General features: G+C 38.3%; 1 protein-coding gene across 7 annotated transcripts in view; it reads left to right on the plus strand.

The window, feature by feature from the left end:
* CFAP20DC (CFAP20 domain containing) overlaps nucleotides 1–16,454 on the plus strand; it is a 270,326-nt gene that overhangs the window by 114,307 nt on the left and 139,565 nt on the right. The gene's annotated exons all lie outside the window — the stretch shown is intronic.

A 16,454-nucleotide genomic window follows, 5' to 3' on the forward strand; every position in this document is an offset into this window, starting at 1 on the left:
GACTCACAATGCTGGAAAAGAAGGGCGGATGAAACAAATCATGAAGGGCCTTAACAGCCATGATAAAAAGTTTGTTTTTCAGTCCACTAGAGATTTCTTTTTAAATGTTAACATAGAGAAGTTTCATAATGTCATCTGTGTTCTAGAAAATGAATACATTGTCAGAATAAAAATAGCTGGAGGCAGAGAGACCAATTAAAAGTCTGTGCAAAATCCAGGTGAGACATAATTAACCTGAAAATGAGTATAGTAGCAAGTAGAGGAGAAGGACATATAAAAGATACTTCAGGAGTTAAATCAGTGAGAGAAAAAAAAAAAAAAAAACAAAGGGAGAAAATGGCACTGAATTACTCTGGCACTTGGAATTGGCAAAGTAGTTGTGTTACCAACAGGGTAAATGTCTGGTGGAACAAGACCCAGTTTCTTCCACAGTCAGTTTCTCCCACAGTCAGTCTCTCCCATCAGGAAGCTTCCATAAGCCTCTTATCCTTATCCCTCAGAGGGCAGACAGAATGAAAACCACAGTCACAGAAAACTAATCAAACAGATCACATGGACCACAGTCTTGTCCAACTCAATGAAACTATGAGCCATGCCATGTACAGCCACCCAAGACAGATGGGTCATGGTGGAGAGTTCTGACAAAATGTAGTCCACCAGAGAAGGGAATGGCAAACCACTTCAGTAATCTTGCCTTGAGAACCCCATGAACACTATGAAAAGGCAAAAAGATATGACACTGAAAGATGAATTCCCCAGGTCGGTAGGTGCCAAATATGCTATTGGAGAAGAGTGAAGAAATAACTCCAGAAAGAATGAAGAGACGGAGTCAAAGCAAAAACAATGCCCAGTTGTGGATGTCACTGGCAATGGAAGTAAAGTCTGATGCTGTAAAGAACAGTATTGCATAGGAACCTGGAATGTTAGGTCCATGAATCAAGGAAAATTGAAAGTGGTCAAACAGGAAATGGCAAGAGTGACCATCAACATTTTAGGAATCAGCAAACTAAAATAGACTGGAATGGGTGGATTTAACTCAGATGACCATTATATCTACTACTGTGGGCAAGAATCCCTTAGAAGAAATGAAGTAGCCTTCATAGTCAACAGAAGAGTCTGAAATGCAGTTCTTAGGTGCAATCTCAAAAATGACAGAATGATCTCTGTTCATTTCCAAAGCAAACCATTCAATATCACAGTAATCCAAGTCTATGTCACAAGCAGTAATTCTGACGAAGCTGAAGTTGAATGGTTCTATGAAGACCTACAAGACCTTCTAGAACTAACACCCCAAAAAGATGTCCTTTTCATTATAGGGGACTTGAATGCAAAAGTAGGAAGTCAAGACATACTGGAGTAAGAGGCAAATATGGCCTTGGAGTACAAAACGAAGCAGGGCAGAGGCTAACAGAGTTTTGCCAAGAGAACACACTGGTCATAGCAAAAACCCTCTTCCAGCAACACAAGAGAAGACTCTACACATGAACATCACCAGATGGTCAATACCAAAATCAGATTGATTATATTCTTTGCAGCCAGAGATGGAGAATTCTGCTCTATACAGTCAGCAAAAACAAGACTGGGAGCTGACTGTGACTCAGATCATGAACTCCTTATTGTCAAATTCAGACTTAAATTAAAGAAAGTATGGAAAACCATTCGGGTATGACCTAAATCAAATCCCTTACGATTATACAGTGGAAGTGACAAACAGATTCAAAAGATTAGATCTGATAGAGTGCCTGAAGAACTATGGACGGAAGTTTGTGACATTGTACAGGAGGCAGTGATCAAGACCATCCCAAGAAAAAGCAATGCAAAAGGCAAAATGGTTGTCTGAGGAGGCCTTACAAACAGCTATGAAAAGAAGAGAAACAAAAGGCAAAGGAGAAAAGGAAAAATGTACCATTTGAATATAGAGTTCCAAAGAGTAGCATGGAGAGATAAGAAAGCCTTCCTCAATGATCAATGCAGAGAAATAGAGGAAAACAATAGAATGGGATAGACAAGAGATCTCTTCAAGAAAATTAGAGATACCAACGGAATATTTCATGCAAAGATGGGCACAATACAAGACAGAAATGGTATGGACCTAACAGAAGCAGAAGATATTAAGAAGAGGTGGCAACAATACACAGAAGAACTATACAAAAAAAGATCTTCATGACCCAGATAACCATGATAGTGTGATCACTCACCTAGAGCCAGACATCCTGGAATGCAAAATCAAGTGGGCCTTATGAAGCATCACTATGAACAAAGCTAGTGGAGGTGATGGAATTCCAGGTGAGCTATTTCATATCCTAAAAGATAATGCTGTGACTCAATATGCCAGCAAATTTGGAAAACTCAGCAGTGACCACAGGACTGGAAAATGTCAGTTTTCTTTCCAATCCCAAAGAAAGGCAATGCCAAAGAATGCTCAAACTACCACACAATTGCACTCATCTCACATGCTAGCAAAGTAATGCTCAAAATTCTCTAAGCCAGGCTTCAACAGTATGTGAACTGTGAACTTCCAAATTTTCAAGCTGGATTTAGAAAAGGCAGTGGAACCAGAGATCAAATTGCCAACACCCGTTGGATCACTGGAAAAGCATGAGAGTTCCAGAAAAACATCTATTTCTGCTTTATTGACTACGCCAAAGCCTTTGACTGTGGATCACAACAGACTGGAAAATTCTAAAAGAGATGGGAATATCAGACCACCTGACCTGCCTCCTGAGAAATCTGTATGTAGGTCAAGAAGCAACCATTAGAACTGGACATGGAACATAAGGACATAAGGATAAGGGGATCAAATCATGTAGAAGATAGAACAATCCTGAATATGTACACACCTCATAACAGTGCTTGAAATTGCATGAAGCAAAAACTAACAGAACTGAAGAAAAATAAATGCTCAATTATAGATGATTTCAACACTCCCCTCTCAGAAATTGACAGAAAATCAGTAAACTTGAAAAATGCTATCAATCAACCTGACTTATATGACATTTCTAGAATGTTTACTCAAACAGCTGCAGAGTAACACTGTGTTCAAATGCACATTGAATTTCCACCAATATATATGATATATTAGGCTGTTTTATTCTCAACAAAGTTAAAAAGACTGAAATTATACAAAGTATGTTCTTTGATTATTAAAGTTAATAACAAAAAAGGTAATTGAAAAATCCCCAAGTACTTGAAAATAAAGCAACATACTTCTAAATAACCTATAGATAAGCAAGAATTACAGAGAATATTAGAAAATAATTTAACTGATATTTTACTGATTTTAACTAGTAGTTAAAGCATACCAAAATTTGTGAGATGCATTACAGGTATCTAAAGTATTCAGAAAGAAGTAATCAAGAGAGTAAGTCAATAAAATGGACAATGGAGAAAAAAATCAATAAAACCAGGTGTGGATTTTTAAAAACTATTTAGTAGGTGACAAACCTAGACTAATCAAGCAAAAGACAGACCACACACACACACAATGTCAGTATGAAGATGAGATGTAAAGGAAAAGGAAATAGGGAAATATTATGAACGATTTTGAACTTCCCAGGTGGCTCAGTGGATAAAAGAATCCTCCTGCAGTACAGAAGATGTAGGTTCAATTTCTGGGTTGGAAAGATCCTCTGAAGTAGGGCATGGCAACCCACTCCAGTATTCCTGCCTGGAGAATCCAGTTAACACAGGAGCCTGGCGGGCTACTATCCATAGGGCCACAAAGGATCAGACATGACTGAGGCGACTGAGCACACATGCATGTGTGAACAATTTTATACTAATAAATTTGACAATTTAGATGAAGTATGGAGAAGGAAATGGCAACCCACTCCAGTGTTCTTGCCTGGAGAATCCCATGGACAGAGAAGCCTGGTAGGCTGCAGTCCAAGGGGTCGCACAGAGTCGGACACGACTGAAGCGACTTGGCAGCAGCAGATGAAGTAGGAAAATTTTTTCAAAGAAACAATTACTAAAACTGATACTAAAAGAAGTAGAAAATCTGAGTAGCCTTATATCTATATTTAGAAAATGAATCTGTAATTTAAAACATTGCCACAAAGAAAATCCAGGTTCAGATAGATTTATGGGTAAGTCTCACCAAACATTTGAGGAAAAATAATGCTCTTAGATAATAAGGGAGAAATAACATTTTCCAGTTCACTTAATAAAATGAGGCTAGCATAATTCTTATACCAAAACCAGGAAATGTAATTCCCAAAAGAGAACTATAAATCAGAATCACTTGTGAGCATAGACATATGGATCCTTAACATCATGACCAAGTAGTGTTTATCCAAGAATTCAAGGTTAATCTTACAATTTCATAATTAGTCAGTGTAATTTATAATGTTAACAGAATAAAGGGAAAAAATTGTAAAATCATCTCAGTGAATGTAGAAAAATCAATTGATGAAAATTCATCAGCCATTGTGATGACTCACATCAAACTATTACCAGAAGGAAACTTGTTCAGCTTGATCAAAGACCACTATAAAAACCTACAATTCAATCATATTTAATGATGAAATACTGAGTACTTACTCCTCAGATGGGGAACAAGTCAAAGATATCCACTCTGACAACTTTTGATCAGCATTGTATTCGAAGTCCCCCAGCAAGTGCAATAAGATAACAAAGAGAAATTTTATAGCATACAGATTGAAAAATAAGTAAAAATTTCTATTTTTGCAGACAACATAACCATCTTGTAGAAAATTCTAGGGAACCTACAAAAACCAAACAAAACCTAGTTAAAATAAGTGAGTTTAACAGGGTCACAGAACACAATGTCAGTATACCAAAATCAATTTTATATTTCTATATAGATGTATTCATAGCGTGGAAAATTAAAAACTTTATAAATTTTAAAGACATTTACAACAGCATCAAAAATATTCAAGAGTAAGTTTAACAAAATATATGTTAGCCTTTTACATTGAAAACTGTAAAACATTGCTTAGAAAAATTGAAGACCTAAATAAACGGGAGCACGTTGTTAATGAATGAGAAGACTATATTTGTTAAGATGCCAATACTTTTTCAGTAAATCTGTAGATTCAGTCTCATCCCAATTACAGTCCCATCAGGCTGCTGCTTTTTCTTTTTTTTTTCAGAATTTAATAAGCTACTTCTAAAATTTACAAAGAAATTCACAGGTCCAAGAATAGCCAAAACCTTTTCAAAAAGTAAAATTTATATCTCATGATTTCAAAACTTCATATAAGGTTACAGTAATCAAGATATTATATACCTGGCATAGATACCAATAAAAAGTTCAGAATACCCACACATGTATACATCAACCAAAGCATCAGAACACTTCAATAGGCAGAGAAAAAAAATTTTTTTTTGAGAACTGGAAATTCTGACTATATACAAGAAAGAAAAATGAACCTCAGCCCATACTTCATACCATTTACAAAAATTAATTTGAGATGGATTATAGATCTGAATGTAAATACAAAAAGCTACTTTAAGATATTTCTTAGGGCCCAGAAAGCATTAACCATAATTAAGAAATTAATTGACAAAATAGGCTTCAATGAAATTTAAAACTATGCATCAAAAAGATATTAAGAAAATGAATAAGCAAGCCACAAAATGGGAGATGATATTCTTAATATATATAACTGACAACAGACTTATTGAGACTAGATCCTACAACTCTATAATGAAAAGACATAACTTTTTTAAGGCAAAAATAATTCAACAGAGATTTTTACAGTTGATTAAATAAGTATATGAAGAAAAGCTCTATACTATCAGTCAGGGAAGTACAAGTTAAAAAAAGTTACCTCTACTACTTCACCCACTAAGAATGGCTAAAAGAGACAAGAAATACTAAATGTTGTTGAGATGTAAAGCAATTTCATGAATGTCTAGTGTAAGTGGAAAATGGTATAACTACTTTGAAAATACCTTTGGAGGTTTCTCATAAAGTTAAATATTTGCCCTTTGATTCAACAGTTCTATTTCTTGCTGTCTATCTAAGGAAATGAAAATATGTATATACAAATTTGCATTTCACAACAGCTTTATTTATGATGGCCAAAATGTTGAAATAACTCAAAAGTCCAATAGCAGAAGACCAAACAAATGGTGCTCTATGCACAGAGTGAGGTACTACTCAGCAAAACAAGAACAAACTACCAACGCATGCATCAATACTGATGAGCCTCAGATGTTAGCCTGAGTGTGAGAAGCCATTTACTGTGATTTCATTTATATAAATAGACAAAATTAATCTACGGTAAGAGAAATTAGTGCTTTCCCTTAAAAGGTATGAATGTGGAGACTGGTTGAAAAGATGCACAAAAGATCTGTCTGGGGTGATTGAAATGTTGTGTACCTTTATGAGTTATGGTATGCAGATGTATGAGATGGTCAAAACTCATTAAACTGTATCTCAAAGTCTGCATTTCATGGTGTGAAAGTCAGAGAGCTTATATGGCTAATGTACATTGAACGTTTACCATATGCTAGAGAAGGCAATGGCAACCCACTCCAGTACTCTTGCCTGGAAAATCCCATGGGCGGGGAGGCCTGGTAGGCTGCAGTCCATGGGGTCGCTAGGAGTCGGACACGACTGAGCGACTTCACTTTCACTTTTCACTTTCCTGCATTGGAGAAGGAAATGGCAACCCACTCCAGTGTTCTTGCCTGGAGAATCCCAGGGACGGCAGAGCCTGATGGGCTGCCGTCTATGGGGTCGCACAGAGTCGGACACGACTGAAGCGACTTAGCAGCAGCAGCAGACACTATTAGAAGTGCTTACATGTATTTAAACATTTAGTCCTAACAGACTCTATGAGAGATGCGTCATTATTATCACCATTTTACAAATAAGGAAAGAGAGACAGAGAGAACACATAACTGCAAAGATTATATAACTAGTAAGTGGTAGAACTGGAATCCAAATCCAGACAGTTTGGCTCTAGAGCCCAAATTCTTGCATCCCTGGGAGCAATATATTTAAAAGGTGTTGTCACTAGAGGTTAACTGGAAAGAGTTGCCAGATTAAGAAACAGAATATAGTTCAAATTTTTTTAAGTATTTCAGAGTAATGAAATTAAATCTCAAGATGTGACCATGTGACTGGATTAAGGAGTAAAGAGGAGAGGAAGACTTTTGAAGGAAAGGCGGTTAAGGGACTTTTAGTGTGTCGAACAGTATATCAGAAGGTAAGATGAGCCTGGTCCCAGTGTTTTCCAAGAATGTGTATAGGATGGTGTGGTTTTACTCAAGTGTGTGTTCTCAAGTGGTATGTCTGAGGAGGTATAAGGAGTGAGTGGAGGGTGATGTGAAGCTGAAAGGATGGAAGGGCCTGTCTGTGCAATGCCTCAGGTTTCAAAGAAGGTAGGGTTTCACAGTCAGAAGAGCAGACTCTCTCCCAGTGCCACGGTCCCATGGCTTCAGAACTGAAGGCTGTAGAACCACAGGTAAACTCCATAAGTGAACTTCAACTCTAGACTTGAAGGAGAAGTAATACCTCAGAGAAAAGCCAGGTTTCATTTAAAGTAAAGTGTGTAGGACTGTTAAACTGTATGTGTGTTCAGTCATGTCCAACTCTTTGCAGCCTCATAGACTGTAGCCCACCAGTCTCCTCTGTCTATGGGGTTTCCCAAGCAAGAATACTGGAGTGGGTTGCCATTTCCTTCTCCAGGGAATCTTTCAAACCCAGGGATCAAACCCAAATCTCTTGCATCTCTTGAACTGGCAAATGGATTATTTACCACTCACTAGTGCCATGTGGGAAGCTCGTAGGACCCTTAAAAGAATATAGAGAATATAAGTACTTTTCAGTAGCATGGATTTCTAAGGGCACAGTGAAAGGGCAACTTGAGGATTAGCAAGAGATTGATGGGACAGCTATTTGAGGAAGAGAGAGCTTGCTGAAGGAGGGTAGGAATTGGGAGGTAGGAATTGATTGCTGAACAGGTATAGTGATGGTACTTCTGCAAGGAACTTGGTTTTTGTTGATGCAGTCATGAGCTACATTGGCAGCCCCAAATCCCAGTCCTCAACTACATGCTTTCCATATTAAGGGGTTGCAGTGACTTGCTTTTCATGGGGAAATTACTTTTAATTAGTAATAGGTAATTACTTCTCCTGCCCATGTGGAAATTACTATTTCAGTCTCTCAGCTTGCATCACTTAATAAACACAATATGTTGATAAAAAAGATGGACAAAGTCATTGTAAGCAAATTTTCTGTTGACAAGTTAAAACTGAAGTGAAAAATTATTTTAAAAGGCACAAGAATAAAAGTATTAAAAGCTTCTTTTTTTGTTATTTTGGGAGCATGAAAACAGAAAGAAGTTCTAAAATTCTGGAAAGAGATGTACTTTAGAATTGCTGGGTTACAAAATTGTAGTTTTTTGTTTGTTATTTCTTTTTAGCAAGGCATTGCTGGCTAGCTTTGTGTACTGTTAACAATCAAAAAAATTCAGGGACAACCAAGAGCTTATTATTGCATGCATTGAGTGTGTGTGTGTGTGTGTGTGTGTGTTTCACCAATACAGTGAAGCCATATTGCCAAAACATTTCAGTAAAAACTAGAAGTTAAATTCTTTGAATCATGATTTCACCCTTTGCCAGTCAATTCTTTCATGGAAAATTCCATGTTGAAATTAAATAGCATAAACTCTCTTATTAATCCAAGCAACAAACTAAGCAGAACTGTCTGTTCTCTATCAAGAATTGTGTTTTTCCTGTGTTTATTTCTCAAGGACCTGTAATTGTAAATATTTTATATCAGGAGCTCTTCCTTGCTGGACTAGAGTTTCACATAGGGGTAAAGTGATTAGAGATCAAGAAAATGTCAGAAAAGGGGGATTTTAAGTGTGAATGATCCCCAGTGATAATGAAAATATTTTATAAAGATCAACTGTAATTCAGATAGTCCACCTGTTGGTAGCAGAGAACTCAGAACACTTTTCCATAACTTCAGAAAATATATCACAGAAATGATAAAAATAATGATTTATTTGTGAAAGCTTATGAAAATTGTAACCTTTCCAAATATCAGCTTCAGATCAGATCAGATCAGTCGCTCAGTCGTGTCCGACTCTTTGCGACCCCATGAATCGCAGCACGCCAGGCCTCCCTGTCCATCACCAACTCCCGGAGTTCACTCAGACTCACATCCATAGAGTCAGTGATGCCATCCAGCCATCTCCTCCTCTGTCGTCGCCTTCTCCTCCTGCCTCCAATCCCTCCCAGCATCAGAGTCTTTTCCAAAGAGTCAACTCTTCGCATGAGGTGGCCAAAGTACTGGAGTTTCAGCTTTAGCATCATTCCTTCCAAAGAAATCCCAGGGCTGATCTCCTTCAGAATGGACTGGTTGGATCTCCTTGCAGTCCAAGGGACTCTCAAGAGTCTTCTCCAACACCACAGTTCAAAAGCATCAATTCTTCGGCGCTCAGCCTTCTTCACAGTCCAGCTCTCACATCCATACATGACCACAGGAAAAACCATAGCCTTGACTAGATGAATCTTTGTTGGCAAAGTAATGTCTCTGCTTTTGAATATGCTATCTAGGTTGGTCATAACTTTCCTTCCAAAAAGCAGGCAACAAACCTCTATTTCTTCTAACCAAGGAAGATTTGTGAAAGTTATCCTCATCTTTTCCAAGAACTACTCCCATCTGTACTTCTAAAAGATAGATTCAGTAAATAACTTATCAGTACTTACACATTTATGAGGTTTGTTGAATGATGATAAAGTGAAAGACTGAAAATATGTGTGCAGGCATGTATTTATATGCTTATCTTTATATACGCTTACACACATATGCATACCATTATTTGTTGAGTACTTTTCATGAAGCATTAATCTAGGCAGAGGAAATAAAAGCAGTTTGATTTGGGATGTATAAAAAGTGTGTAAATCACACCTGAAATCCAAGCAACAAAACCAAAGTAAACAAGTAGGACTACATCAAACTAAAAAGCTTCAGCACAACAAAAGAACACATTAACAAAATGAAAAGACAACCTATGAAATAGAGAAAAAAATCTGCAAACCATACATCTGATAAGCAGTTAATGTCAAAAATATATGAAGAACTCATATAACTCAATAGCAAAAAAAAAAAATCAGTTAAAGTGGGCAGGGAGAAAGCAATGGCACCCGACTCCAGTACTGTTGCCTGGAAAATTCCATGGATGGAGGAGCCTGGTGGGCTGCAGTCCATGGGGTCGCTAAGAGTCAGACACGACTGAGCGACTTCACTTTCACTTTCCACTTTCATGCACTGGAGAAGGAAATGGCAACCCACTCCAGTGTTCTTGCCTGGAGAATCCCATGGACGGAGAAGCCTGGTAGGCTGCAGTCCATGGGGTCGCACAGAGTCGGACACGACTAAAGCGACTTGGCAGCGGCAGCAAAGTGGGCAAAGGGCCTAAATAGACATTTTTCCAAAGCAGATATACAATAGACCAACAGATACACGGGGAAATGTTCAACATCACTAGTCACTAAGGAATTGCAAATTAAAACCACAATGAGACATCAACTCCTACTGTTAGAATGGATATCATCAAAAAGACAAGAGATAAATATGTATAAATGTAGAGAAAAGGGAACCCTTGTGCACTGTTGATAAGATTATAAATTGGTATAGCCATGTGGAAAACAGTACGGAGGTGCCTCAAAAACTTAATAGAACTTCCAAATGATCCAGCATTCCACTTCTGGGATGTAGTCAAAGCAAACAGTAGCACTAACTTGAAAAGATATCTTCACCCCCATAGTCACTGCAACATTATTTACAACAGCCAAGACATGGAAACAACCTAAGTGTCCATTTGTGGATGAATAAAGATGCTGTGGTATATATGTACAATGGGATATTTTTCAGCCATAAGAAAGTGAGAAAATCCTACCCAATGCAAAAACATGTATGGACCTTGAAGACATTATATGCTAAGTGAAATAAGTAATATAGGACAAATACTGAATGACCTCACTTACATGTGGAATCTAAGCAAAACAACAACAAACTCATAGAAAAGACATCAGACACAGACTAGACACAGTGGGAGGCAGGGGTGGGCACTTCTATCTTAACAGTAGGGATGATATTTTTCCACATTTTGTTATGATCCACACAGTCAAAGGCTTTAGCATGGGCAATAAAGCAGAAGTAGATGTTTTTCTGGAACTCGCTTTTTCGATGATCCAACAGATGTTTGCAATTTGATCTCTGGTTCCTCTGCCTTTTCTAAATCCAGTTTGAACATCTGGAAGTTCATGGTTCACGTACTGTTGAAGCTTGACTTGGAGAATTTTGAGCATTACTTTACTAGAGTGTGAGATTAGTGCAATTGTGCGGTAGTTTGAGCATTCTTTGGCATTGCCTTTCTCTGGGACTGGAATGAAAACTGACATTTTCCAGTCCTGTGGCCACTGCTGAGTTTTCCAAATTTGCTGGCATATTGAGTGCAGCACTTTCACAGCATCATCTTTTAGGATGAGGTATTTTGAAATAGCTCACCTGGAATTCCGTCACCTCCACTAGCTTTGTTCGTAGTGATGCTTTCTAAGGCCCACTTGACTTCACATTCCAGGAAGTCTGGCTCTAGGTCAGTGATCAGACCCTCATTTATCTGGGTCATGAACATCTTTTTTGTACAGTTCTTCTGTGTATTCTTGCCACTGCTTCTTAATCTCTTCTGCCTCTGTTAGATCCATATCATTTCTGTCTTTTATTGTGCCCATCTTTGCATGAAATGTTCCCTTGATATCTCTACTTTTCTTAAAGAGATCCTAGTCTTTCCCATTCTATTGTTTTCCTCTATTTCTCTGCATTCATCACTGAGGAAGACTTTATCTCTCCTTGCTATTCTTTGGAACTCTGCATTCAGATGGGTATATCTTTCCTTTTCTCCTTTGCCTTTCACTTCTCTTCTTTTCATAGCTGTTTGTAAGGCCTCCTCAGGCAACCATTTTTGCCTTTTTGCATTGCTTTTTCTTGGGGATGGTCTTAATCAATGTACAATGTCACGAATCTCCATCCATAGTTCTTCAGGCACTCTGTCTATCAGATCTAATTCCTTGAATCTGTTTGTCACTTCCATTGTATAATCATAAGGCATTTGATTTAGGTCATACCTGAATGGTCTAGTTTACTTTCTTCAATTTAAGTCTGAACTTGACAATAATGAGTTCATGATCTGAGTCACAGTCAGTTCCCAGTCTTGTGTTTGCTGACTGTATAGAGCTTCTCCATCTTTGGCTGCAAAGAATATAATCAGTCTGATTTTGGTGTTGACCATCTGGTGATATCCATGTGTAGAGTCTTCTCTTATGTTGCTGGAAGAGGGTGTTTGCTATGACCAGTGCATTCTCTTGGCAAAACTCTGTTAGCCTTTGCCCTGCTTCATTCTGTACTCCAAGGCCAAGTTTTCCCGTTACTCCAGGTATTTTTTTACTTCCTACTTTTGCATTCCAGTCTGTATAATCAAAAAGACATCTTTTTGAATCATTAGTTCTAGAAGGTCTTGTAGGTCTTCATAGAACTGTTCGATTTAACTGGACATGGAACAACAGACTGGTTCCAAATCGGGAAAGGAGTACATCAAGGCTGTATATTGTCACCCTGCTTGGATGAAGCACAAGCTGGAATCAAGATTGCTGGAAGAGATATCAATAACCTCAGATATGCAGATGAAACCACCCTTATGGCAGAAAGCAAAGAAGAACTAAAGAGCCTCTTGATGAAAGTGAAAGAAGAGAGTGAAAAAGTTGGCTTAAAACTCAACATTCAGAAAACGAAGATCATGGCATCTGGTCCCATCACTTCATAGCAAATAGATGGGGAAACAGTGGCTGACTTTATTTTTCTGGGCCCCAAAATCACTGCAGATGGTGATTGCAGCCATGAACTTAAAAGACGCTTACTCCTTGGAAGGAAAGTTATGACCAACCTAGACAGCATATTAAAAAGCAGAGATATTACTTTATCAACAATGGTCCGTCTAGTCAAGGCTATGGTTTTTCCAGTAGTCATGTATGGATGTGAGAGTTAGACTATAAAGAAAGCTGAGTGCAGAAGAATTGATGCTTTTGAACTGTGGTGTTGGAGAAGATTCTTGAGAGTCCCTTGGACAGCAAGTTGATCCACCCAGGCCGTCCTAAAGGAAATCAGTCCCGAATATTCATTGGAAGGACTGATGTTGAACCTGAAACTCCAATACTTTGGCTACCTGATGCAAAGAACTGACTCATTTGAAAAGACCCTGATGCTGGGAAAGATTGAAGGCAGGAGGAGAAGGGGAAGACAGAGGATGAGATGGTTGCACGGCATCACTGACTCAACGGACATGAGTCTGAGTAAACTCCACGAGTTGGTGATGGACAGGGAGGCCTGGCGTGCTGCAGTCCATGGTGTTGCAAAGAGTCAGACACGACTGAGCAACTGAACTGAACTGAACTGAGGGTTGTCATGTACAACATGATGACTGCTGATGAACTATAGTAAAGCTGTTAAGACAGTAGATCCTACGAGTTCTCATCACAAAAAGAAATCTTTTTCCATTTTACTGTATCTGTGTGAAATGATGAATATTAACTAAACCTGTTGTAGTAATCAGTTCACAATACAAGTGAATCAAACCATCAAGCTGCACAGCTGAAACTTGTACAGTGATGTCAGTTATTTCTCAGTAAAGCTGTATGGGGGGAGAAAAGCATTTAGTAGGTAAGGGCCTGGTTTCCTGTACTCACAGTGTGTGAAGGAAGTGGACTCCAATTACAAGCAGAGCTGGCAGAGTCCAGTGGGGTCTTCAGATGCAGCCAACTGGAGAGTTCATCTAAGCAGAGAATAAAGGGGCAGGTTCCTGAGAAAAAAAATTGCCCAGCACATTCCCATGCCTCCCTGGCCCTGGAAATGCTTATTAATTGCTCAAAACCAAACTCAGATGTCACCTCCAAGCATTTTCTAAATGTAGAGAGACTTAAAATATTTATTTCAAAAAAGAGATAATTTTAAAAGCAGTTATTAACTGTGGAAATATGAAGAACTTGTATAGGGGGAGAAGGTAATCATAGAGCTACACTTGGTTCAGGTTTCATAATAGTTACATAGTCACAATAAAGAGAACACAGAATATATATTTTAAAGAAAAGGGAGAAAGAGAATGAGAGATAATTATCTTGGGAGGAAGAAGTCGGAAATTAAGGTGTGTAAATGAGCTAAAAGTCTTATTTACCGTAATAAGTCAGCAGATAAATGTCCAAAATTGATGAATCGAGAAGTATTATTTAAAAATACAATGAGAAGGAATGGTTAAGAGTTGACAGTATGATTGGATGAGTGAAAAAGTGACAGAGGGCTACATTTTGTGTAAAACTATTGGCACTATATTTAACTTATATTTGCATACACTGTCATGATAAAAAAAAAATTTTATTTTTTTAAAAGAAGCCTTTCTTGAACATCCCCACCTTCCCGCCCTCTGTACTCACTGTACATAACAGATGCCACATGTCTGATTTCCTTCCCAGACTGGAAGGAGTTTTATTCAGTGCTCTATCCTTGGAGCTATGCCCAGTGTCTCAACACCTGATAAGCATGTGGCACCTATATGAAGGCTTCCCTGGTGGCTCAGTGGTAACGAATCCACCTGCCAAGCAGGAGATGTGGGTTTGATCCCTGGGTTGGGAAGATCCACTGAAGAAGTAAATGGCAACTCACTCCTGTATTTTTGCCTGGAGAATCCCATGGACAGAGGAACCTGGCAGGCTACAGTCCATAGGGTCACAAAAGAGTCAGACACAATTTAGTGACTAAACAACAACAACCTATGAAAGAGAATGGATAAATGTGATTACTAATGGGACAAACCAGCTGAAAGATTGAAATTGGGGCATAATGTTAAATTTTTAAGGAGTAGGACCAAAATTTGTAACGATAATCATAATGAAAAGGAAAAGTTAAAATTTCACGTAACCTCCAGCCTCTGTAACTCAGCTTGCTCCTTGCAAAGTCTGGATCACTTAGGTCACATAGTCTCAGAAAGTGCGGACTTAGAATACTACAGTCTGGAACTTATCTTACTCACCCTTGTCCTGCTCTTTGCAATTGCCCAGCCCCTGCAAACTTGGTTAATCATGCCTGTCCATGTAAAGGTCAAGCATCCCCCTCCGCATCTTGATCACTGTTCCTTAAACCAGCCTATTAGCAGCTAGTGTTGCCCACTGGAGTAGGTCTATAAAAACTCTGTAACCCTTTTGTTCAGGGCTCAGAGCTTAGAGTGTTAACTCTCTGGGCCCGCTGGCATAATAAACCTGAGTTCTTCAACTCTTCAAGTGTGGTGTTTGGTTTCTCAATTACTGGTTTCTGCAACAATAATACTTGTATAATAATATTAATAATTATTGTTAGATAGCTGAAAACCCCAAAACTTCCATACAGCGTGCTTTTACCAAGCCATAGTGTTTCGCCATATGGCATACATACTGAATTTGTCCCGTGCATTTCACTTCCTATGCTAGCACTTCATGCTTAAATGACTGATGGGGACTAACTGGTCTGCCTCTGTCTGTCTGTATTCTACCTCAGCCTTCTCCCCCAGTACCCTTTTACCGCCCCAAATATTCCTTCACTGAGGTTAATTCAGACTTCCCAGTTACCCTACTTTTCTTACATTCTCCTTCAAGAACCACAGTGGCACTTGAACCTCTGCAGTCCACATTTCTCTTCTTGATCTTCCAACAACTCCACAACCTGGCCTCAGGGCCCTATCCCACATTACTTCCCACATCTCCCAGGAGAGTGCCTCCTGCTTGTTAGGCCAGCCTCATTTTATTACACTCAGTCCTACCTCCTACCTTTCATTACACCAGGCTCCTTTCCCCCAAAAAAGATCAGAACTGTCCCATCACCTGGAAATACGATGTTACTGTTGAGACATCTGCAAAGAAAATAATTTTCCATGTTTAATCAATATTTTACTGCACTCTTTTTTACTCTTGTACTGTGGAAACAAACTCAGATTCTCAACCATATTAAAACCAAGACTCTTAAATGGAATTTGACTTTTAAAATGACATTATATTTCCTTTGTCAATTAATATATATCTTGATTTTGATAATTAATAAAATAGACCTTATATAAAATGTGCTTCTAAGCAGATAACGGAAGAGCCTATTATAAGCACAGACCATTTTAAATACTGCTTTTCTTTTAACTTCAAAAATTCTCTTTTCTGCTTTTGTCCTGCAGTTTTAAATGTCTTAATTTTTTACTAAATGATTATTTTCTCTTTTTCTTTAACTCAGTAAGACCATTTAGAGAATTCATCTGCTGAAGTATTGAGGGTTCTAATTGTTTAATGGACAGAAATTAGGCCCTGCAAGAGTACTTTAAAAACTGGCAAATACAAGGCATAATTACAAATTCCTTAGAAGAATCTATTTCTGTACAATAGGTTAATTGGTAAGTAGACAG

The sequence above is a fragment of the Bos taurus genome, chromosome 22, assembly GCF_002263795.3.
Source record: "Bos taurus isolate L1 Dominette 01449 registration number 42190680 breed Hereford chromosome 22, ARS-UCD2.0, whole genome shotgun sequence".
Classification (NCBI taxonomy): domain Eukaryota; kingdom Metazoa; phylum Chordata; class Mammalia; order Artiodactyla; family Bovidae; genus Bos; species Bos taurus.